Source organism: Coregonus clupeaformis, chromosome 14 (genome assembly GCF_020615455.1).
Source record: "Coregonus clupeaformis isolate EN_2021a chromosome 14, ASM2061545v1, whole genome shotgun sequence".
Taxonomy (NCBI): domain Eukaryota; kingdom Metazoa; phylum Chordata; class Actinopteri; order Salmoniformes; family Salmonidae; genus Coregonus; species Coregonus clupeaformis.
In genome coordinates this window covers 24,554,935-24,581,101 of record NC_059205.1, presented here as the reverse complement: position 1 = coordinate 24,581,101, position 26,167 = coordinate 24,554,935, and the positions used below count along the sequence as shown (strand labels likewise).

Here is a 26,167-nt window from a genome sequence, read left to right as displayed (position 1 = left end):
AATATATATATATATATATATATATATATATATATATATATATATATATGAAGTCTCATAGCCCTAGATGACATCAGATAAGATCCTCGTGCAGAATGCGTCTTTGGCTCTCGTGCTTAATCAACTTTGCCATGGCGTAAACCTGCTGGATTTTACGGCAAATCCAAAAAACACAAGACAATTCGATTCGACAATATGAATATCTATCTTTTCGATGAATGTGAACAATTCCATGGTCTGATTATCACCAGCAATGCTTTTCTACTGGTTAATGTCAACAAGTTATAGACCTACCCAATTGATCCAATTATATATATATATATTTTTTTTGTAATTTACGCACAAAAAATAGAGATAAATACATTAATACTGTATATAACGTTAACATATGGGTGGTAGTATGCCGTTTCAATAGATAGTGGGATTTATAGTTGAGTTCTTCAATAGATGGCACTATAGTCTAGATTTAGGGTAAGGCTGAGGTCAACCCCTTATTATTTCCTCCTATTAGCCTGCTGTGATTCTTGTTGTCATGCCTAGTGCCATTACCACTGGATACACTCCAACCCTGCTAAACATTCATTCATCTTATGGTGAAACTCTAGCTACAAATCTTAGTGTTGCCCTCTGCTGCATTGTAATTGGGTTTTTATTTTGGCCTGCATTAATGTTGTTTATAAATCTAAAGGGAGCCATTTTTTTTACTGCTTTTAAGATAATTAGTTGGTTTTCATTTGCACACATTCTCCAATAGTTTTATTGATTAAATGTTTAATGACCTCTGGCAGAATTAGCATTTTTTAATTTATTTTTTACAGCCACCACCATTTCAAGCTGTCACAAGTTGTGGCAGCTTGAAATACTGTACATAACCTATATGATTGTATTTAGTCATAACTCATTAAATGAACCCTCAAAGTAGGAATCCAATGTGTTTGCATTGAATTCAGACATACTTAAGGTGGTATAAAAGGCCTCTGGTAATGTGGTTTAACCCAAAATACCACTGGATTTCACATTGGTAAAGCTTTGAATAGACATTCTGTGCACAAACTGGCATCCCTTTTCTCTCACGTCTGGCCTGAGGCTAGGGGCAAACAAGCACCGTTTGTGTGTGGGTGTGTGGCAGGCAGCAGGGTCATTAGGCTACGACTTGGTCAGGCTCTTCTCCTCACTGTCAGTAGAAAGGCAGGTCAACTGGTGGCAAATGGTCTCTCTCTCCATGGCATCTCTGTGCCACATGGTGGAAAGAGAAATCCATGTGTGCCAAGTGAGAAAGACCTTTCCTGTTAGTCTTGTGCCTACGGGGTTCAAGGGGCTGTCAGGGCTCTGAGCACTGACTACAGCCCAAATAATCCACATCCACCCAACTGAACTCCATGTGGCGCGTGATAGGCCAGGGCCATGGGATTCTTCCGGAATGGGAATGTGATAGGCAGCCTATCATAGGCTGTAGTATTCTTCCGGAATGACAATGAATGCACAAATGCAATAGATCTATATATAATAGTCTCCCGAGTGGCGCAGTGGTCTAAGGCACTGCATCGCAGTGCTAGCTGTGCCACTAGAGATCCTGGTTTGAATCCAGGCTCTGTCATAGCCAGCCGCGACCGGGAGACCCATGGGGCGGCGCACAATTCGTCCAGGAGTAGGGGAGGGAATGGCTGGCAGGGATGTAGTTCAGTTGGTAGAGCATATCGTTTGCAACACCAGGGTTGTGGGTTTGATTCCCATGGGGGGCCAGTAAGAAAAAAATAATAAAGTATGCACTAAGTCGCTCTGGATAAGAGCATCTGCTAAAATGTAAATCTAATGCTTCCTGGTCAATGAGTTTGTGATCGTGGCCAAGGCTGTATTTGTTCACGTTCAATAGCATTTTGTGAATATCATTATATTCCTTTCCACAACACAAAAATAGCAAATACAGTGAGGGAAAAAAGTATTTGAATCCCTGCTGATTTTGTACGTTTGCCCACTGACAAAGAAATGATCAGTCTATAATTTTAATGGTAGGTTTATTTGAACAGTGAGAGACAGAATAACAACAAAAAAATCCAGAAAAACTTATGTCAAAAATGTTATAAATTGATTAGCATTTTAATGAGGGAAATAAGTATTTGACCCCCTCTCAATCAGAAAGATTTCTGGCTCCCAGGTGTCTTTTATACAGGTAACAAGCTGAGATTAGGAGCACACTCTTAAAGGGAGTGCTCCTAATCTCAGCTTGTTACCTGTATAAAAGACACCTGTCCACAGAAGCAATCAATCAGATTCCAAACTCTCCACCATGGCCAAGACCAAAGAGCTCTCCAAGGATATCAGGGACAAGATTGTAGACCTACACAAGGCTGGAATGGGCTACAAGACCATCGCCAAGCAGCTTGGTGAGAAGGTGACAACAGTTGGTGCGATTATTCGCAAATGGAAGAAACACAAAATAACTGTCAATCTCCCTCGGCCTGGGGCTCCATGCAAGATCTCACCTCGTGGAGTTGCAATGATCATGAGAACGGTGAGGAATCAGCCCAGAACTACACGGGAGGATCTTGTCAATGATCTCAAGGCAGCAGGGAGGATCATAGTCACCAAGAAAACAATTGGTAACACACTACGCCGTGAAGTACTGAAATCCTGCAGCGCCCGCAAGGTCCCCCTGCTCAAGAAAGCACATATACAGGGCTGTCTGAAGTTTGCCAATGAACATCTGAATGATTCAGAGGAGAACTGCGTGAAAGTGTTGTGATCAGATGAGACCAAAATGGAGCTCTTTGGCATCAACTCAACTCGCCGTGTTTGGAGGAGGAGGAATGCTGCTTATGACCCCAAGAACACCATCCCCACCGTCAAACATGGAGGTGGAAACATTATGCTTTGGGGGTGTTTTTCTGCTAAGGGGACAGGACAACTTCACCGCATCAAAGGGACGATGGACGGGGCCACGTACCGTCAAATCTTGGGTGAGAACCTCCTTCTCTCTGCCAGGGCATTGATAATGGGTCGTGGATCGGTATTCCGGCATGACAATGACCCAAAACACACGACCAAGGCAACAAAGGAGAGTCTCAAGAAGAAACACATTAAGGTCCTGGAGTGGCCTAGCCAGTCTCCAGACCTTAATCCCATAGAAAATCTGTGGAGGGAGCTGAAGGTTCGAGTTGCCAAATGTCAGGCTCGAACCCTTAATGACTTGGAGAAGATCTGCAAAGAGGAGTGGGACAAAATCCCTCCTGAGATGTGTGCAAACCTGGTGGCCAACTACAAGAAACATCTGACCTCTGTGATTGCCAACAAGGGTTTTGCCACCAAGTACTAAGTCATGTTTTGCAGAGGGGTCAAATACTTATTTCCCTCATTAAAATGCAAATCAATTGATAACATTTTTGAAATGCGTTTTTCTGGATTTTTTTGTTGTTATTCTGTCTCTCACTGTTCAAATAAACCTACCATAAAAATTATAGACTGATAATGTCTTTGTCAGTGGGCAAACGTACAAAATCAGCAGGGGATCAAATACTTTTTTCCCTCACTGTACATGTCTTGTATGTCTTGTAGCCTCTGGTTATTTTGTTCATGTTGTTAGCTTTATAATATCAGAGGTTTGGAATTGGAAGTCTACTGTGGGAGGTATTTCTTTATTGAAATCTATGCAAGGAGGCAGGAAGAGGCATACAAAGGAAGCTGAGACCATGTTCACTTTGTGCTGTTAGAATAGCCAAGGTCAAAACGGACAGTAGTCTACAGAATAAAAGACACGCTGCTGATATAATGAATTCAAAAGAACTGCATTAATGACAGTCTATTGGGGCCAGAATAATATAAAGGCACATATAGTAAATAGTACAATATGATTTTGCTCATACAGTTGCTAGTAGCTACAATCTTTTGAAATGCTCTCAGTCAAAATCACATATTTCCACATCTGTTTGCATTGAATGTTAACCAACCAAGACATGTATATGTATTTTTTCCAAATGAAATAAATAAGTGATATTTTTTGCTTTCCCAGCATGACAGATACCTAACATATACAGGCAGGCAGGACTCTATATAGCCAGAGGACATGAGGAATCATATATCTCATTATATACATTGGCAGCACCCTGACATTTCAATGTAAATACATGGAAACACATCACCCCTTCTGCAAGTTTTCAGATAGCAGCAGGGTGTCAGGAAAGGGTATCTTAGGTAGGCATGCATCATTGCGTTGCTGGAATTTTGAACAGGCAGGAGAGAGTTTGCAACTTGCATAATATGACATTGCATATCATTTTTTATTTACCCCTTATTTTACCAGGTAAGTTGACTGAGAACACATTCTCATTTACTGCAACAACCTGGGGAATAGTTACAGAGGAGAGGAGGAAGAATGAGAGCCAATTGGAAGCTGAGGATGATTAGGTGGACATGATGGAATGAGGGTCAGATTGGGAATTTAGCCAGGACACCAGGGTTAACACCCCTACTCTTACGATAAGTGCCATGGAAACTTTAGGGACCACAGAGAGTCAGGACACCCATTTAACATCCCATCCAAAAGACAGCACCCTACACAGGGCAATGTCCCCAATCACTGCCCTGGGGCTTTGGGATATTGTTTTAGACCAGAGGAAAGAGTGCTTCCTACTGGCCCTCCAACACCACTTCTAGCAGCATCTGGTCCGACCAGGACTTCCACCATCCAGGGACTGACCAGGACCAACCCTGCTTAGCTTCAGAGGCAAGCTAGCAGTGGGATGCAGGGTGGTATGCTGCTGGCCTCATGAGTTGAGGGATGAGGATGTGGAAATGGAGATGGGGGTGGAGGATTTAGAATGCCACATTATTATAATCCTATGCAGTGGCTCACATATGACTATGACAATGACTAAATAATCCTTCATTTAACCCATAAAGTCCCTGACTGTGTACACTGTTTATATGGAGCATTTTGAACTGATTTTAAATGTATGTCATTTAACTCATTTGACTGTATAGTTCACTTAAGATCTGTTTCAGCTAGTCAATCAATAAACACATTTTACCAAAATATTTGTTACAGACCACCAATAAGACTCATAAATGAAAAGGAAGCCTAGAGTGACAGTGGAAAGGGGAACCTCTCCATTGGAAGTTCAATAATAAGAAACCTTACCCCCCCATATTGCCTTCCTCCCCACTGTCACTTCTCTCTGTGCCAGACCAGTCTTCATCCATTGATTTAATTGAACTCTCACAGTTTGACATGTGGTGGTATGGTATGGTGTGTCAGAGAGAACAAAGACATAGGGATTGTCATGATAGAGACTGTTGGGATAGGGATGAGGTGGGAAGGTACTCCCGAGTGGCGCAGTGGTCTAAGGCCCTGCATCGCAGTGCTAGCTGTGCCACTAGAAATCCTGGTTCGAATCCAGGCTCTGTCGTAGCCGGCCGCGACCGGGAGACCCATGTGACGGCGCACAATTGGCCCAGTGTAGGGGAGGGAATGGCCGGCAGGGATGTAGCTCAGTAGTGGAGCATGGCGTTTGCAACGCCAGGGTTGTGGGTTCGTTTCCCATGGGGGGCCAGTATGAAAAAAATATTTAAAAAAATAATGTATGAACTCACTAACTGTAAGTTGCTCTGGATAAGAGCATCTGCTAAATGACATAAATGTAAAATGGAAGGGGACAGGAACAGTTTGACATAATAGGTGACCAACAAATTGACATGTAGCATTATAGTGTCTATGTGAAAGGAGTGTGATCCTCTGGTGTCTTTGTGATACCCAGATTGCATAATTACGGTGAAAGTACTGGTAAACATTAGAGTGTAATTACCGAGGCATAGTAGTGTGACTTACATGTACAGCATGTGCAGGTGCATTCATCAATGTTGCTCTTCTTCACAAAGATGCTTAAACCTGCAGAAAGAAAAGGAGGGATTTGGTTGTTTTGCCCATGAGCATTGCATCCCTTCAGGCTGAAGTGACATAAAGATAATACATTTGTTTAGCGTGCCAGTAATACTCCCATACAGCACACACACAGGCAGACACACACACACACACACACACACACACTACACACTACACAGATGCAAATAAGAGCTCATGGTTATTGTACTGTATGCGGAAATCCCTATTTTGTCACCTCCCCAACTCTTTTTGTTACCTCCTCAACTATACTGTATAGGTGAGGGGTACCTTACATCAAGGATTAACAGTTAAATCAAATTATCTGAAAGGGGTTGGAATATACTGTAATTCACAACGGTAAGAATACAACAAAAACCGATTGAATTATTGAAAAATCAGGTCGTAGGAATCAAAGATAATTGAAAATACAGATATGTTGTGGTATTTTATCTAGTCACAATTCAGATAAAACAGCCCCGGTCATGGCTAGGGTTGGACGGTGTCCAGATTTTCATATCGTCATACCGTCCTTCTCTCATATACAGCATTACCGTTTTAGTACACAAGGTGGTGCTAAAAACTCAAAAAAAGCCCCTTGGGCGTCTATTAGCACACGATTAGCACAAGTACTAGTGAATTTTCATAGTGGTTACTAACTAAATAGACTAAGGACTGCAAACAAACATTAACTAATTGCAAAGACAGGCAATCCAGCTCATAAAGTTATACAAGCATAGGTAGTAGCTACCGAATGTCATTTTTGGTGAGCTTGGATATTTACAAGCTAATGTGAACGAGAGACATTGTGCAAACAAACAAAGTTATGAAGCATGCTTGTCTGAAGGAAGAACAGCACTGGCTCTGGAGCAGCATGTGTACACACTGTGTCTGTGTGGAGTCTGGAGTCTCTAGGGCAACAGGCCTGCCTGCTCTGCTCGGAGAAGATTGGGGAGGAGCAGACTGAGGGTCCAAGGACAGAAAGGAGAAAAAATGCAAGGAAATCAAGATAGCAGTGGCAGCTGTACAGATAACTCATCCAAAGCGCTTCGACTTCTCAAACATGGCAGAAAGCTAACACTTAATGATGCTCCGTCTACATATTAATCCTGCCACTTACAGTACTTGGCTAACTAGCTGTGCTATTTACAAACAAACACCTGACTGGCTCAACTGTTCTGAGGAACTGCAGTAAGCTTCATAATGTAATGTGACAGGTGAAATGAAGAACGGTGTCTGCTTTATTTCCTAAAGTATTGCACAAGTTGACTGCAGATGTTAACTTAAAAAGTAGCTACAAATTTTCAAATGTATTAAAAAAACTTCAAATAAATAGTTTTGACGGTATTGACGGTATTGAAAAACCATCCCGTGGCTATTTCCAAATACCCCGGTATACACGGTATAGCGCCCAAGCCTAGTTGGGGATACAGTATTTGTAACCTGCAGCATCAATTGCACCATATTTACTTCGGGTTTTATTGATTGCAGTTTGTCGGTGCCCTGAGGACAGTAAAATTCCTGTGTGGAAATAGCTAAGACTTATGAAAACTGCCTGTGCAGTTATAGGGTTAGGCATAGGGTTAGGTTTTTATCAGAAAAGTGTTTGGGGTTTTGCGCTCCTTCCCTAGTTTGTCCCCAATGAATAGCATTTGTCTGATTTAAAGACCACTCTCTCCACCCCTGTTATGTCTATCTATCTGCTTCAAGTACAAGTAGCCTTTATGCACAGATCTACTGTAGTGGCAGCTTCTCCTTCAGCAAATCCTCACCTTAACCTGAACCAATACGGGTAAAATGCACCTGAACACACCTAGACCATAGATCAGTGTTTAGTGGCAACTAGGGTCTCAGTAAAGCCCACAACAATGTGGAGAGAGAGACAGATGCACGCACACATACACATACACACATACACACACACACACACACACACACATACACACACACACACACACACACACACACATACACACATACACACACACACACACACACACACACACACACACACACACACACACACACACACACACACACACACACACACACACACAGACACACAGCGTTAGAGAGGGAGGGAGCCGCCCAGCCAGGTCCCTGAGGTTAGAGACTTGGAGGGTCATTTGTCTAATCTACTGTCAGGGAGTGGGAGGAAGATCTTCTCAGATCAGCGTTTTCCTCCAGGGGTGGAAACCAGGAGGTGCTCCTTCTCTCTGCTGCATTGGCAACATATCAATCATTAGCATTTAAAAAGGAGGCAACTTTTCAATTCCTCGTAAATAATGGAGATCGTCAGCTGTAATGTAGCAGTACTACATACATCTTAATTTCTTTGTGGTTAAGGGTGGAGAACACACACACACACACATACACACACTCGTGCATGCAGGCAGGCACACACACAAGCACGCACACACGCACACACACTCCTGAGTGGGCTGGGATGGTCCTATTGCCTCAATTTGTAACTTTTCTGCTGCGTCAAAGATCCATACTGAAGAGAAGTGTGTGTGTGTGTGTGTGTGTGTGTGTGTGAGTGCTCCACTCAATCTCTGTTTATATCTCCAGCTGAACCTACTCATAATGAGTGTATCGGCTACATTGAAAAGAGGTTGCTTGTTGTTGTCGATCTATGATGACAGAGATACAAATGATTGAATGATGTAATTGAATTATACAGTATAGATTACGTATATTGAAGCCTACTCAAGTACCACTGTTGAAATTGCCCAATTTCACTATTACAGACATGTTAGTTTATATGGGAGTAGTTCGTTTGTAGAACATTACCTTCTGTCTAACAGGTAAAAACATAGTCCACGCTTCACTGGAATGATTTGCATGTTTCTTTTAGCCGGAATAATGGAGACATCATTGATTTTAATAAGGCCAGCCACATTCTTTGTCTTGCCTGTCAGATTGTGTCTAAAGCAAATTCATAAAGGTCCTTGTTTTCTGCAGATGACTTGAAGCCAAATAGGCTCCTTCATGAATCTCCTCCTCCTCTGCCCGCTTCCGTCAATGATCGCCGGCTCTTTATTTTGACACAATTAATATACTAAAACATTGGACGCCACATTCCTTTAGCTTGGCACAACTTGAATAGATTGAATGCTGAGAACAATTTCATCCTGACCCAAAGACAATGGAAGAAAATCGTTTTTTTGTAAAGGCGTATAGGAAAAGTAATCATGACTGTCTACTTGAAGTACATATTAATCTACCTGGTAATTTCATTATGTGTGTCTGGATGACGGTCAGGTGGGGTGATATAGATGTTAGTCATGCAACTAAACCGCCAAAATCATAATACAGTGATCAACTTAATTGATAATAATAATGTAACTTGTTCATTTGAAACTCATTTTAGGTTTGTAGTGGCGAAAGTGGATTGCTTGTATCTAGGGTTAGGCTAGCTAGACCATGTACATGTTTTGGAGTTAATAAACGGGAATGGACATCCAGTGCTGATGTACTGTACATAGACATGGAAGTGTATGAGGTGTAAGGCCGACACTAAACCCACCCACCCAACTCTCTCTCAACTCTCTCTCTCTCTCTCTCTCTCTCTCTCTCTCTCTCTCTCTCTCTCTCTCTCTCTCTCTCTCTCTCTCTCTCTCTCTCTCCTCTCACTGGAGTCATCAATCATAGTGATCTAAATTTGTGTGTGTAGATATCACTGAGCTCACCCTGGCAGTTGGTATGTAACTGTGGTGGAAGTCGTACACCAACACATCGATGCAACACTACCCTGGCCATATACAGTGGGGAGAACAAGTATTTGATACACTGCCGATTTTGCAGGTTTTCCTACTTACAAAGCATGTAGAGGTCTGTAATTTTTATCATAGGTACACTTCAACTGTGAGAGACGGAATCTAAAACAAAACTCCAGAAAATCACATTGTATGATTTTTAAGTAATTAATTTGCATTTTATTGCATGACATAAGTATTTGATCACCTACCAACCAGTAAGAATTCCGACTCTCACAGACCTGTTCGTTTTTCTTTAAGAAGCCCTACTGTTCTCCACTCATTACCTGTATTAACTGCACCTGTTTGAACTCGTTACCTGTATAAAAGACACCTGTCCACACACTCAATCAAACAGACTCCAACCTCTCCACAATAGCCAAGACCAGAGAGCTGTGTAAGGACATCAGGGATAAAATTGTAGACCTGCACAAGGCTGGGATGGGCTACAGGACAATAGGCAAGCAGCTTGGTGAGAAGGCAACAACTGTTGGCGCAATTATTAGAAAATGGTTCAAGATGACGGTCAATCACCCTCGGTCTGGGGCTCCATGCAAGATCTCACCTCGTGGGGCATCAATGATCATGAGGAAGGTGAGGGATCAGCCCATAACTACACGGCAGGACCTGGTCAATGACCTGAAGAGAGCTGGGACCACTGTCTCAAAGAAAACCATTAGTAACACACTACGCCGTCATGGATTAAAATACTGCAGCGCATGCAAGGTCCCCCTGCTCAAGCCAGCACATGTCCAGGCCCGTCTGAAGTTTGCCAATGACTATCTGGATGATCCAGAGGAGGAATGGGAGAAGGTCATGTGGTCTGATGAGACAAAAATAGAGCTTTTTGGTCTAAACTCCACTCGCCACGTTTGGAGGAAGAAGAAGGATGAGTACAACCCCAAGAACACCATCCCAACCGTGAAGCATGGAGGTGGAAACATAATTCTTTGGGGATGCTTTTCTGCAAAGGGGACAGGACGACTGCACCGTATTGATGGGGAGGATGGATGGGGCCATGTATCGCGAGATCTTGGCCAACAACCTCCTTCCCTCAGTAAGAGCATTGAAGATGGGTCGTGGCTGGGTCTTCCAGCATGACAACGACCCGAAACACACAGCCAAGGCAACTAATGAGTGGCTCCGTAAGAAGCATCTCAAGGTCCTGGAATGGCCTAGCCAGTCTCCAGACCTCAACCCAATAGAAAATCTTTAGAGGGAGCTGAAAGTCCGTATTGCCCAGCGACAGCCCCGAAACCTGAAAGACCTGGAGAAGGTCTGTATGGAGGAGTGGGCCAAAATCCCTGCTGCAGTGTGTGCAAACCTGGTCAAGACCTACAGGAAATGTATGATCTCTGTAATTGCAAACAAAGGTTTCTGTACCAAATATTAAGTTCTGCTTTTCTGATGTATCAAATACTTATGTCATGCAATAAAATGCAAATTAATTACTTAAAAATCATACAATGTGATTTTCTGGATTTTAGTTTTAGATTCTGTCTCTCACAGTTGAAGTGTACCTATGATAAAAAATTACATGCTTTGTAAGTAGGAAAACCTGCAAAATCAGCAGTGTATCAAATACTTGTTCTCCCCACTGTACATTGGCAATATCGTGTAGAGTCACTCTGCCTCTCATCCTCTCTCCTCTCTGGCCCTCATTCCATGGCCTGCTGGGATGGGATCTGGCCTGCTTCTTTATCAACACACAGCCAGGTCCATGGTGGGTAGGTTCCTGTCTGGCCTTTATCAGTGCTGGAACAGCAACGTCCTGGTTGTGTAGATCAGAGGTGTCGGAGCAGAGGGAATGGAAGGAGAGGAGAGTCCTGCCACAGGAGATCGACGGGCCTGCCACATCAAAAAGCCTGCGGGGCCACACTGCCATCCAAACACACACGTGAGCAAGCTCACACACACATACACTCAAATACGCTCTCACACACACACACACACACACACACACACACACACACACACACACAGAGTCTTGTACAACTAACCTTGTCGGGACACACAATTCAGTCCCATTCAAAATCCTATTTTCCCTAAACACTAACCATAAGACGTACCCTAACCCGTACCCTTACCATAACCCTAACCCTATCCTTAACCTAGCTAGCCGTAACCTTAACCTGAAAACCTAACCTTAACTCTAACCCTAACCCTAGCTCCTAACCCTAAACCTAATTCTTACCTTAACCCTAAACCCCCTAGAAATAGCATTTGACCTTGTGGGGACCAACAAAATGTCCCCAGTTGGTCAAATGTTTGTTTGTTTACTATTCTTGTGGAGACTTCTGGTCCCCACAAGTATAGTTAAACACGTACACACACACACACACACACACACATACACACACACACACACACACACACACACACACACACACACACACACACACACACACACACACACACGTATAAGTTAATTGATTTCAATACCATGAAGAGATTTTTAACGACAAAGTTAACAACTTATACTTGATTTTCTACTGTATTCTTAACATCGCCATGACACCCTAATGGAATAGAGTTAATTAAACAATCAGTGATACGTAACAGGGATTTAACAAAGTCCTAAGATCTGATATCAAACCAATATAAATCAATTATATACTCTGAAATAGTATATTTCTAGAGTGGTAATAAAATTTTCCCACAGACAATTTTCTCAAATACATTATCCACTCTGAAGAGAATTGAGAGAATAGAGAGTGAGAGAGAGAACGATAAAATGAAATAAAAGATACTATCCCTTTTGGAAGATGGGGCTTAATGCAATTTTTACTGGCATGTGTATAAAACTGGAAAATGTTTGTACTAAATACAGCCCTGAATTCATACCTGTCTCCTACCATCGATATGCAAAGCACACAAGGACGTTCTCTCCAGACGAGACCATAAAATACAGTCTCTCATTTGTTGGATGTCAGTTTACAGCTACCTTTACGGTTACAGGCATGGCTACATATAGTTTTATGCTAGTCTTTACAACCCTATCAATACCCACAGAGAAAAACAAGACTGCTTTAGCTTAATCATAATCATTACAGTTAATTCCATATGGATGGAAGAACTGAATTATTAGACAGACTGGGCTTGTTAAAACAGACTCATAAATACAGAACGCTTTTCTTAGCTTCTGGGTCGAAGACAAACGACTGCTAGTGCTAGCACCTGCAGGAGTTGAGTTCTGGCTGTTGATTAGGTTACACGCACACATGTATGCACGTGACGCACACATGCATGCATTGCACGCAGAAACACGTAGGCATGCAGACACAGACACAAACATAAAACACACGCACACACCTAATGTCTGTATAGAAACATGCATTAAGGCTGGGCTGGCCAGTTGGGTCAAAGCTTTCTACCATCTCAATATTTAATCCCCTGAGTGTTAATGTAACATCCATTTGGTATGCGTTGGTGTCGTCCTGAGTGCATCGCAGTGCTACCCTTGCCACTAGAGATCCTGGTTCGAATCCAGGCTCTGTCGTAGCCAGCTGTGACCGGGAGACCCATGGGGCAGCGCACAATTGGTAGGGGAGGGAATGGCGGCCAGGGATGTAGCTCAGTTGGTAGAGCATGGCGTTTGCAACGCCAGTGTTGTGGGTTCGATTCCCACGGGGGGCCAGTATGAAAAATAAATAATGTTTGCACTCACTAACTGTAAGTGTCTGCTAAAATGTAAAAAATGTTTGCTGATTGCTACTGCACCACCAATCTCTTTTTCTTCTCTTTGATATAACATTGACTTAAAACTCCCTTTGCACCTCGAGTCCACACATTTATATCCCATGACATTTCATATTGCAGGAATAATCACAGTGGGAAAAAAATTATACAATCCCGGAGAGGATATGACTCAGACAATGAGGTATCTGTGCCACAGAGAACACACAAGTGTGAACACACACAAAAAGACGAAGAAACATAATATTTTAATAATTATATTTATATACAGCAAATGAAATATGCCGGGCTTGCACATTTGCCTTGCTGAACAAACAATAAATTATACCTTGTGTTGCTACAGAAGCCCAAGGATAATATCACAACCAATGAGATGAAAGAAATAGGGCTGCTTGGATGCAGGAGTGAGAATGCCCTTGCTTAAATCAAATGGAGGAAAGTGAAACATCCGTATGTAGGTCCTGTCATAGTGGTTTATCTCAAGCATACATTATAGCTACGGTTCTGCACAGCTCGCTGCAATGGGGTCAGTCTGTAAACACACAACTTTACCTTGCCTGTGTGTCCGTGTTTGTCTCTGTAACTCAGAGGAATCTCTATTCAGACCACACACAAACACACACATGCAGGCAGGCACATACACATGCACACACACACACACACACACACACACACACACACACACACACACACACACACAAACACACACGAAAGCCTGCATGCACACATTAAATATTAAATAGACTCACTATAACCAAAGAATTTAATGAACTTGCACAAGGCTTGTACTTCATAAAAGACTGTGGCAGAGAGAGGAAGATTAAGCCATGAAAATCTACCAGCGTTGACAGACCATGTCCACAATACTCTGCATCGGTTTTCTCTAGTTTGCCTACTGAATATAGCAGCTCAAGCGCAACAAACAAAAATTTTGTAAATACAGTACAGAAGAATCAGATTTTTAGAGATTTTCTTCTTCTATATCCACTGTCAGTTCGTGAAGCAATACAAACCACATGGCGCCTGTTTTTCCCATGTGACTCTGACCGGTAGAGACTGAAATTTCTGAAGCAGTGTCATCAAAGATTCAGGAAGCCTGAAAATGTGGACGGGACAACAAACCTCTGCTTCTAGGTCTGCGTGTCAGCAGCACACACAAACACACACACACACACACACACACACACACACACACACACACACACACACACACACACACACACACACACACACACACACACACACACACACACACACACACACTAGGGATGTGCATCTTTTCCTTTCAAGACAATTCGATACGTATCTAGATACATTGGCTCCAATACGATACAGGAACGATACGTTTTAGTTTGAAGCGATTTGGTGCTATTCCGTTTGATTAGAGGAACGAATCGAATCGAAGCGATTCTGTTCGATGCAATACGATTTGATGCACTAACATTTGTTGCATAAACACACTCATTTTCCATTCTAAATTCAAATCTGCTGTGGATGGAGCTCATCACCTGACTTCTGTGTGTGTGTGTGTGTGTGTGTGTGTGAGTTTGTGTGTGTGTGTAAATTATGTACAGTGGGGAAAAAAAGTATTTAGTCAGCCACCAATTGTGCAAGTTCTCCCACTTAAAAAGATGAGAGAGGCCTGTAATTTTCATCATAGGTACACGTCAACTATGACAGACAAAATGAGAAAAAAAAATCCAGAAAATCACATTGTAGGATTTTTTATGAATTTATTTGCAAATTATGGTGGAAAATAAGTATTTGGTCAATAACAAAAGTTTCTCAATACTTTGTTATATACCCTTTGTTGGCAATGACACAGGTCAAACAAGGTTTTCACACACTGTTGCTGGTATTTTGGCCCATTCCTCCATGTAGATCTCCTGTAGAGCAGTGATGTTTTGGGGCTGTCGCTGGGCAACACGGACTTTCAACTCCCTCCAAAGATTTTCTATGGGGTTGAGATCTGGAGACTGGCTAGGCCACTCCAGGACCTTGAACTGATTCTTACGAAGCCACTCCTTCGTTGCCCGGGCGGTGTGTTTGGGATCATTGTCATGCTGAAAGACCCAGCCACGTTTCATCTTCAATGCCCTTGCTGATGGAAGGAGGTTTTCACTCAAAATCTAACGATACATGGCCCCATTCATTCTTTCCTTTACACGGATCAGTCGTCCTGCTCCCTTTGCAGAAAAACAGCCCCAAAGCAAGATTTTCCACCCCCATGCTTCACAGTAGGTATGGTGTTCTTTGGATGCAACTCAGCATTCTTTGTCCTCCAAACACGACGAGTTGAGTTTTTACCAAAAAGTTATATTTTGGTTTCATCTGACCATATGACATTCTCCCAATCCTCTTCTGGATCATCCAAATGCACTCTAGCAAACTTCAGACGGGCCTGGACATGTACTGGCTTAAGCAGGGGGACACGTCTGGCACTGCAGGATTTGAGTCCCTGGCGACGTAGTGTGTTACTGATGGTAGGCTTTGTTACTTTGGTCCCAGCTCTCTGCAGGTCATTCACTAGGTCCCCCTGTGTGGTTCTGGGATTTTTGCTCACCGTTCTTGTGATCATTTTGACCCCACGGGGTGAGATCTTGCGTGGAGCCCCAGATCGAGGGAGATTATCAGTGGTCTTGTATGTCTTCCATTTCCTAATAATTGCTCCCACAGTTGATTTCTTCAAACCAAGCTGCTTACCTATTGCAGATTCATTCTTCCCAGCCTGGTGCAGGTCTACAATTTTGTTTCTGGTGTCCTTTAACAGCTCTTTGGTCTTGGCCATAGTGGAGTTTGGAGTGTGACTGTTTGAGGTTGTGGACAGGTGTCTTTTATACTGATAACAAGTTCAAACAGGTGCCATTAATACAGGTAACGAGTGGAGGACAGAGGAGCTTCTTAAAGAAGAAGTTACAGGTCTGTGAGAGCCAGAAATCTTGCTTGTTTGTAGGTGACCAAATACTTATTTTCCACCATCATTTGCAAATACATTCATTAAAAATCCTACAATGTGAATTTCTGGCATTTGTCTGTGTCACGCTCGTCGTAGGATTGAGTAGACCAAGGCGCAGCGTTGCAAGCAAACATATTCTTTAAGAAGTAAAACACGATCAAAACAAACAAAGACGATAACGTGACAGTACACGGTGAAACTAAACTAACTCGAAAAAAGAACCCACAAAACCAAAGGAAAAACCGACAGATTAAATATGGCTCCCAATCAGAGACAACCAGCCGACACTCGTTGCCTCTGATTGGGAGTCACACCGGCAAACATAGAAAATCGACAACCTAGAACACCCACCGAAGAAACAGAAAACATAGAATGAACACACCCTGGCTCAACATAATGAGTCCCCGAGCCAGGGTGTGACAGTACCCCCCCCTAAAGGCGCGGACTGCGACCGCGCCTAAATACGAGCAAAACAGGGGAGGGCTGGGTGGGCATTCCTCCTCGGCTCCGGCTCCGGGCTTGATCCCCACTTCCTCTCCAATCCCCCAAAGTACTCCTGGTCCTGTCTAGCCCCGCTGGCCGGAGCCGGACTGACGACACGCGCCCCTGGCTTGGTGCGTGGAACAGGAACGGACCGGAATGGGCTGGCGACGCGCACCACCGACCTGGTGCGGAGAGCAGGAACGAGCCGGACAGGGCTGACGAGACGCACCACAGACTTGGTGCGGGGAGCAGGAACAGGCCGGACCGGGCTGGCGACGCGCACCACAGGTTTGGTGCGGGGAGAAGGAACAGGCCGGAATGGGCTGGCGACGCGCACCACCGACCTGGTGCGGAGAGCAGGAATGAGCCGGACAGGGCTGACGAGACGCACCACAGACTTGGTGCGGGGAGCAGGAACAGGCCGGACCGGGCTGGCGACGCGCACCACAGGTTTGGTGCGGGGAGAAGGAACAGGCCGGGCCGGGCTGGCGACGCGCCCCACAGACTTGGTGCGGAGAGCAGGAACGAGCCGGACAGGGCTGACGAGACGCACCACAGACTTGGTGCGGGGAGCAGGAACAGGCCGGACCGGGCTGGCGACACGCACCACAGGCTCGATGCGGGAAGCAGGAACAGGCCGGGCCGGGCTGACTACACGCACCACAGGCTCGATGCGAGGAACAGGAACAGGCCGGACCGTACTGGGGACACACACCACTGGCCCTACGCAGGGATCAGGAACGGGCCGGACCGGACTGGTAACACACCCCAGTACCTCTCGCCGTGCCTCCACACTTTCCCTCTCCTCTGTGACCAGTGGCCCCCTTAACCTGGCGGCCTCCTCTTCACACCCGCTGGACCGCTCCATCGCGGCCTCCTGCTGCCCCGTCGTCCACGTCGTGAGCCCCCCCCTAAAAATTTTCTGGGGTTCTCTCCTCCCCGTGGACCAGGCCTCCCTAGCTCTCGCCAGACTCTCGATCCATTGCTTCATAGACCAGCCTCTCTCCTCTTCACTTAGCGTGGCCCAGCCGAAACTCCTACTCCCCTGATCCCAGGTCCTTCCTCTCTCCTCTTCACGCTGCTTGGTCCATTTTTGGTGGGTTCTTCTGTCACGCTCGTCGTAGGATTGAGTAGACCAAGGCGCAGCGTTGCAAGCAAACATATTCTTTAATAAGTAAAACACGATCAAAACAAACAAAGACGATAACGTGACAGTACACGGTGAAACTAAACTAACTCGAAACAAGAACCCACAAAACCAAAGGAAAAACCGACAGATTAAATATGGCTCCCAATCAGAGACAACCAGCCGACACTCGTTGCCTCTGATTGGGAGTCACACCGGCAAACATAGAAAATCGACAACCTAGAACACCCACCGAAGAAACAGAAAACATAGAATGAACACACCCTGGCTCAACATAATGAGTCCCCGAGCCAGGGTGTGACAGTCTGTCATAGTTGACGTGTACCTATGATGAAAATGACAGGCCTCTCTCATCTTTTTAAGTGGGAGAACTTGCACAATTGGTGGCTGACTAAATACTTTTTTCCCCCACTATATATGTCTATGGTGTATGTAGGCACCTGAGCTGAGCCATAACTAAAATCGAATGTAAACCCTGATCAGCATGTAGGCCTATAGCCAGATGAGAGTTGTCTCGGCGGTAGCTTAGGCTACTTTTGTAAAACATCATTTTCAACAGCATATTTTATAAAAATAACCTCTGGTTGGTCAGCGTGCGATGCTGCGCACAACACGCAGTTTGATTAGGCAACTGATTTTGCCTGGGGTTGTTCTGTATGCAAAATTACTTGTAGATCAGTTACTGTCAACACAATTACATGCTTAGTTCGACACATTTTAATTGATTGTCTGACCGATGCATGCTACATTTGGATCAGTTGATGCACTCATATCTTAAACATTTGAACCGAAGTCCGATGCGTATCAGTGGTTCGTTACATCCCTAACACACGCATACACAAACTTGACACACACACACACAGACACACTGACACGCAGCAGCAGTCTGACGTAGAGATGGAGAGATGGCATGACGCACACAACATGCTAGCAGAGAGAAAGAGAAACTGACAGACTGACTGACAGACAAACATGCAGGCAGACACGACAAACACTCACACATGCACACACACCCCAACCCCCCCACACTCACCATCATCCCCCCCCCACACACACACACACACACTGACATAACCAGCGAAGCCTAGTGAGACAGCAAAACTAGCAGAACCACCCTCATCCTACATCACCCTAATAGCTTGTGATTGGCAAGCAGAACTACACAAAGTGTTCAGCCCAGGTGTAACCACTTGAGCAAATTGCCTCATTAATTGATGGACTTGAACCCATTGCGTTGCGCTCCAGCGTGCAGAGCAGGGAGGCGAGAGGAGAGCAGAGTAGAGAGGGGTGCTGCCTGCCTGCCTGCTTGCTGCCAGTGGAGGGAAGGGAGTCTGTCAGACTCTAATGAAATAATTGGCACAAATGGTTACACTTGGGCTCACTGCTTTGTCAGGCCCTTTCTCCCATTTGTACAGATAACCGCTCAACTGGAGATGCCTGATGGACCAAGCCACTGCTTATAAGAGCAAATGCACTGATGAGCGGAGGAGCAGTAGTAGCTTATGACTGGACTGACTGACCACAGACTGACGCGTAGCACTGTGACAGTTAATGAGGTAGAAAGGAAAGGGACAGACGGACTGAGTTCTGTCAAGAAGGGGGGGACAGATATATTGAGAGAGAGAGGGAGAGAGAGAGAAATGAGATATATTTAAGAAAGAGGGAGACAGAAAGAGAGGGTCACAGGTTGTAGCTGGTCTGCTACTCTATTTATTTGGGGATCGGTTGCTATGGTGACTCGTCCTTAAAAAAAGGTATTGGTAGGAAGTGACTGGCTATGGACAAGCCATGTGTAAGAGCTAGGTGAGAGACATTGTTTGAAGTTTACTCACAGACCATAGCCTCACCACTATACAATACCATAAAGTATTTGAGAGATGCAGTTGGTGTGTTTGTGTGTGCATGTGCGTGTGCGTGTACTAAGCAGGTTTCTGTCTGTTTACCTGTATGTGTGTATACAGCACATTCGGAAAGTATTTAGACCCCTTGACTTTTTCCAAATTTTGTTACATTACAGCCTTTTTCTCAAATTGATTAAATACCACATTTTCCTCATCAATCTACACACAATACCCCATAATGACAAAGAGAAAACAGGTTTTTAGAAATGTTTGCAAATGTATTAAAAATAAAAACATAAATACCTTATTTACCTAAGTATTCAATCAATTTCAATCAATTTTATTTTATATAGCCCTTCTTACATCAGCTAATATCTCGAAGTGCTGTACAGAAACCCAGCCTAAAACCCCAAACAGCTAGTAATGCAGGTGTAGAAGCACGGTGGCTAGGAAAAACTCCCTAGAAAGGCGAAAACCTAGGAAGAAACCTAGAGAGGAACCAGGCTATGAGGGGTGGCCAGTCCTCTTCTGGCTGTGCCGGGTGAAGATTATAACAGAACCATGCCAAGATGTTCAAAAATGTTCATAAGTGACAAGCATGGTCAAATAATAATCAGGAATAAATCTCAGTTGGCTTTTCATAGCCGATCATTAAGAGTTGAAAACAGCAGGTCTGGGACAGGTAGGGGTTCCATAACCGCAGGCAGAACAGTTGAAACTGGAATAGCAGCAAGGCCAGGCGGACTGGGGACAGCAAGGAGTCACCACGGCCGGTAGTCCCGACGTATGGTCCTAGGGCTCAGGTCTCTCAGTTGGCTTTTCATAGCCGATCATTAGGAGTTGAAAACAGCAGGTCTGGGACAGGTAGGGGTTTCGTAACCGCAGGCAGAACAGTTGAAACTGGAATAGCAGCAAGGCCAGGCGGACTGGGGACAGCAAGGTGTCATCATGCCCGGTAGTCCTGACGTATGGTCCTAGGGCTCAGGTTCTCAGAGAGAAAGAGAGAACGAGAGAATTAGAGAGAGCATACTTAAATTCACACAGGACACTGGATAAGACAGGAGAAGTACTCCAGGTATAACCAACTAACCCCAGCCCCCCGACACATAAACTACTGCAGCATAAATACTGGAGGCTGAGACAGGAGCGGTCCGGAGACACTGTGGCCCCATCCGGAGAAACCCACAGAGGTCTCCACCACAGCACAAACCAAGGGGGGGGCGCCAACCCAGACAGGAAGATCACGTCAGTAACTCAACCCACTCAAGTGACGCACCCCTCCCAGGGACGGCATGAAAGAGCACCAGCAAGCCAGTGACTCAGCCCCTGCAACAGGGCTAGAGGCAGAGAACCCCAGTGGAGAGGGGAACCGGCCTGGCAGAGACAGCAAGGGCTGTTCGTTGCTCCAGAGCCTTTCCGTTCACCTTCACACTCCTGGGCCAGACTACACTCAATCATATGACCTACTGAAGAGATAAGTCTTCAGTAAAGACTTAAAGGTTGAGACCGAGTCTGCGTCTCTCACATGGGTAGGCAGACTGTTCCATAAAAATGGAGATCTATAGGAGAAAGCCCTGCCTCCCGCTGTTTGCTTAGAAATTCTAGGGACAATTAGGAGGCCTGCGTCTTGTGACCGTAGCGTACGTATTGGTATGTACGGCAGGACCAACTCGGAAAGATAGGTAGGAGCAAGCCCATGTAACGCTTTATAGGTTAACAGTAAAACCTTGAAATCAGCCCTTGCCTTAACAGGAAGCCAGTGTAGGGAAGCTAGCACTGGAGTAATATGATCAAATTTCTTGGTTCTAGTCAGGATTCTAGCAGCCGTATTTAGCACTAACTGAAGTTTATTTAGTGCTTTATCCGGGTAGCCGGAAAATAGAGCATTGCAGTAGTCTAACCTAGAAGTAACAAATGCATGGATTAATTTTTCTGCATCATTTTTGGACAGAAAATTTCTGATTTTTGCAATGTTACGTAGATGGAAAAAAGCTGTCCTTGAAACAGTCTTGATATGTTCGTCAAAAGAGAGATCAGGGTCAAGAGTAACGCCGAGGTCCTTCACAGTTTTATTTGAGACGACTTTACAACCATCAAGATGAATTGTCAGATTTAACAGAAGATCTCTTTGTTTCTTGGGACCTAGAACAAGCATCTCTGTTTTGTCCGAGTTTAAAAGTAAAACGTTTTCAGCCATCCACTTCCTTATGTCTGAAACACAGGCTTCTAGCGAGGGCAATTTTGGGGGCTTCACCATGTTTCATTGAAATGTACAGCTGTGTGTCATCCGCATAGCAGTGAAAGTTAACATTATGTTTTCGAATAACATCCCCAAGAGGTAAAATATATAGTGAAAACAATAGTGGTCCTAAACGGAACCTTGAGGAACACCGAAATGTACAGTTGATTTGTCGGAGGACAGACCATTCACAGAGACAAACTGATATCTTTCCGACAGGTAAGATCTAAACCAGGCCAGAACTTGTCCGTGTAGACCAATTTGGGTTTCCAGTCTCTCCAAAAGAATGTGGTGATCGATGGTGTCAAAGGCAGCACTAAGGTCTAGTAGCACGAGGACAGATGCAGAGCCTCGGTCTGACGCCATTAAAAGGTCATTTACCACCTTCACAAGTGCAGTCTCAGTGCTATGATGGGGTCTAAAACCAGACTGAAGCATTTCGTATACATTGTTTGTCTTCAGAAAGGCAGTGAGTTGCTGCGCAACAGCTTTTTCTAAAATTTTTGAGAGGAATGGAAGATTCGATATAGGCCGATAGTTTTTTATATTTTCCGGGTCAAGGTTTGGCTTTTTCAAGAGAGGCTTTATCACTGCCACTTTTAGTGAGTTTGGTACACATCCGGTGGATAGAGAGCTGTTTATTATGTTCAACATAGGAGGGCCAAGCACAGGAAGCAGCTCCTTCAGCAGTTTAGTAGGAATAGGATCCAGTATGCAGCTTGAAGGTTTAGAGGCCATGATTATTTTCATCATTGTGTCAAGAGATATAGTACTAAAACACTTAAGTGTCTCTCCCGATCCCAGGCCCCTCGCAGAGCTGTGCAGATCCAGGACAGCTAAGCCCTGGAGGAATACGCAGATTCAAAGAGGAGTCCGTAATTTGCTTTCTAATGGTCATGATCTTTTCCTCAAAGAAGTTCATGAATTTATTACTGCTGAAGTGAAAGCCATCCTCTCTTGGGGAATGCTGCTTTTTAGTTAGCTTTGCAACAGTATCAAAAAGAAATTTTGGATTATTCTTATTTTCCTCGATTAAGTTGGAAAAGTAGGATGATCGAGCAGCAGTGAGGGCTCTTCGGTACTGCACGGTACTGTCTTTCCAAGCTAGTCGGAAGACTTCCAGTTTGGTGTGGCGCCATTTCCGTTCCAATTTCCTGGAAGCTTGCTTCAAAGCTCGGGTATTTTCTGTATACCAGGGAGCTAGTTTCTTATGACAAATGTTTTTCGTTTTTAGGGGTGCAACTGCATCTAGGGTATTGCGCAAGGTTAAATTGAGTTCCTCAGTTAAGTGGTTAACTGATTTTTGTCCTCTGACGTCCTTGGGTAGGCAGAAGGAGTCTGGAAGGGCATCAAGGAATTTTTGTGTTGTCTGAGAATTTATAGCACGACTTTTGATGCTCCTTGGTTGGGGTCTGAGCAGATTATTTGTTGCGATTGCAAACGTAATAAAATGGTGGTCCGATAGTCCAGGATTTTGTGGAAAAACATTAAGATCTACAACATTTATTCCATGGGACAAAACTAGGTCCAGAGTATGACTGTGGCAGTGAGTAGGTCCAGAGACATGTTGGACAAAACCCACTGAGTCGATGATGGCTCCGAAAGACTTTTGGAGTGGGTCTGTGGACTTCTCCATGTGAATATTAAAATCACCAAAAATTAGAATATGATCTGCTATGACTACAAGGTCTGATAGGAATTCAGGAAACTCAGAGAGGAACGCTGTATATGGCCCAGGAGGCCTGTAAACAGTAGCTATAAAAAGTGATTGAGTAGGCTGCATAGATTTCATGACTAGAAGCTCAAAAGATGAAAACGCCATTTTTTTTTTGTAAATTTAAATTTGCTATCGTAAATGTTAGCAACACCTCCGCCCTTGCGGGGATGCACGGGGAATATGGTCACTAGTGTAACCAGGAGGTGAGGCCTCATTTAACACAGCAAATTCATCAGGCTTAAGCCATGTTTCAGTCAGGCCAATCACATCAAGATTATGATCAGTGATTAGTTCATTGACTATGACTGCCTTTGAAGTGAGGGATCTAACATTAAGTAACCCTATTTTGAGATGTGAGGTATCACGATCTCTTTCAATAATGGCAGGAATGGAGGAGGTCTTTATCCTAATAAGATTGCTAGGGTGAACACCGCCATGTTTAGTTTTGCCCAACCTAGGTCGAGGCACAGACACAGTCTCAATGGGTATGGCTGAGCTGACTACACTGACTATGCTATTGGCAGACTCCACTAAGCTGGCAGGTTGGCTAACAGCCTGCTGCCTGGCCTGCACCCTATTTCACTGTGGGGCTAGAGGAGTTAGAGCCCTATCTATGTTGGTAGATAAGAGGAGAGCACCCCTCCAGCTAGGATGGAGTCTGTCACTCCTCAGCAGGTCAGGCTTGGTCCTGTTTGTGGGTGAGTCCCAGAAAGAGGGCCAATTATCCACAAATGTTATCTTTTGGGAGGGGCAGAAAACAGTTTTCAACCAGCGATTGAGTGCTGAGACTCTGCTGTAGAGCTCGTCACTTCCCCTAACTGGGAGGGGGCCAGAGACAATTACTCGATGCCGACATCTTTCTAGCTAATTTACACACTGAAGCTATGTTGCACTTGGTGACCTCTGACTGTTTCATCCTAACATCGTTGGTGCCGACGTGGATAACAATATCTCTATACTCTCTACACTCGCCAGTTTTAGCTTTAGCCAGCACCATCTTTAGATTAGCCTTAACGTCGGTAGCCCTGCCCCCTGGTAAACAGTGTATGATCGCTGGGTGATTCGTTTTAAGTCTAATACTGCGGGTAATGGAGTCGCCAATGACTAGGGTTTTCAATTTGTCAGAGCTAATGGTGGGAGCCTTCGGCGTCTCAGACCCCGTAACGGGAGGAGTAGAGACAAGAGAAGACTCAGACTCAGACTCCGACTCGCTACATAATGGGGAAAACCGGTTGAAGGTTTCTGTCGGCTGAATGAGCGACACCGGTTGAGCATTCCAACAGTATTTCCCTCCAGAAGCCATGAGAAAGTTGTCCGGCTGCGGGGGACTGTGCGGGGGGATTTATACTAACGTTACTGTCTGTACTTACTGGTGGCACAGACGCTGTTTCTTCCTTTCCTACACTGAAATTACCCTTGCCTAACGATTGCGTCTGAAGCTGGGCTTGTAGCACAGCTATTCTCGCCGTAAGGCGATCGTTCTCCTGTATATTATGAGTACAGCGACTGCAATTAGAAGACATCATGTTAATGTTACTACTTAGCTTCGGCTGTTGAAGATGTTGACGAACCATGTCCAGATAAAGCGTCCGGAGTGAAAAAGTTGAATAAGGGAAAAAAAGTTGCGATGGAAAAATGGAAAATAAAGTAAAATTGGCAGCTAAAACGCACAGGAAAATGACTCTTCTGTCTCGGGATAAACGGGATAAAACGTCCGGGGTGAAAAAGTTTAACGAAAAAAGATGAGTGAGGACAAAACTAAAAAGTTGGTAAATTTGTTGAACACAGATATTGATTAAACGTTTATTAAAAGTAAAACGTGAATAGTTTGGCAGGTAGCCAAGTAGCAACAAACAGCACAGCAGCACGGAGACAATGCGGAAGCGAGACGGAAGACACGTGTCACAACAGCTCAATAGGAACTATGAAAACTCACTCACACCATTTGCTATGAGACTCGAAATTGAGCTCAGGTGCATCCTGTTTCCATTGATCATCCTTGAGATGTTGCTACAACTTGATTGGAGTCCACCTGTGGTAAATTCAATTGATTGGATATGATTTGGAAAGGCACACACCTGTCTATATAAGGTCCCACAGTTGACAGTGCATGTCAGAGCAAAAACCAAGCCAAGAGGTCGAAGGAGAGATCCTTGATGAAACCTGCTCCAGAGCGCTCAGGACCTCAGACTGGGGGCGAAGGTTTACCTTCCAACAGGACAATGACCCTAAGCACCTAGCCAAGACAACACAGGAGTGGCTTCAGGGACAAGTCTATGAATGTCCTTGAGTGGCACAGCCAGAGCCCGGACTTGAACCCGATCGAACATCACTGTAGAGACCTGAAAATAGCTGTGCAGCGAAGCTCCCCATCCAACCTGACAGAGCTTGAGAGGATCTGCAGAGAAGAATGGGAGAAACTCCCCAAATACAGGTGTGCAAAGCTTATAATGTCATA

General features: G+C 44.5%; 1 protein-coding gene across 3 annotated transcripts in view; it reads left to right on the top strand.

Moving 5' to 3' along the window:
* The window catches only part of LOC121581255 (chemokine-like protein TAFA-5), a 242,239-nt gene that overhangs the window by 57,809 nt on the left and 158,263 nt on the right, over positions 1-26,167 (top strand). The gene's annotated exons all lie outside the window — the stretch shown is intronic.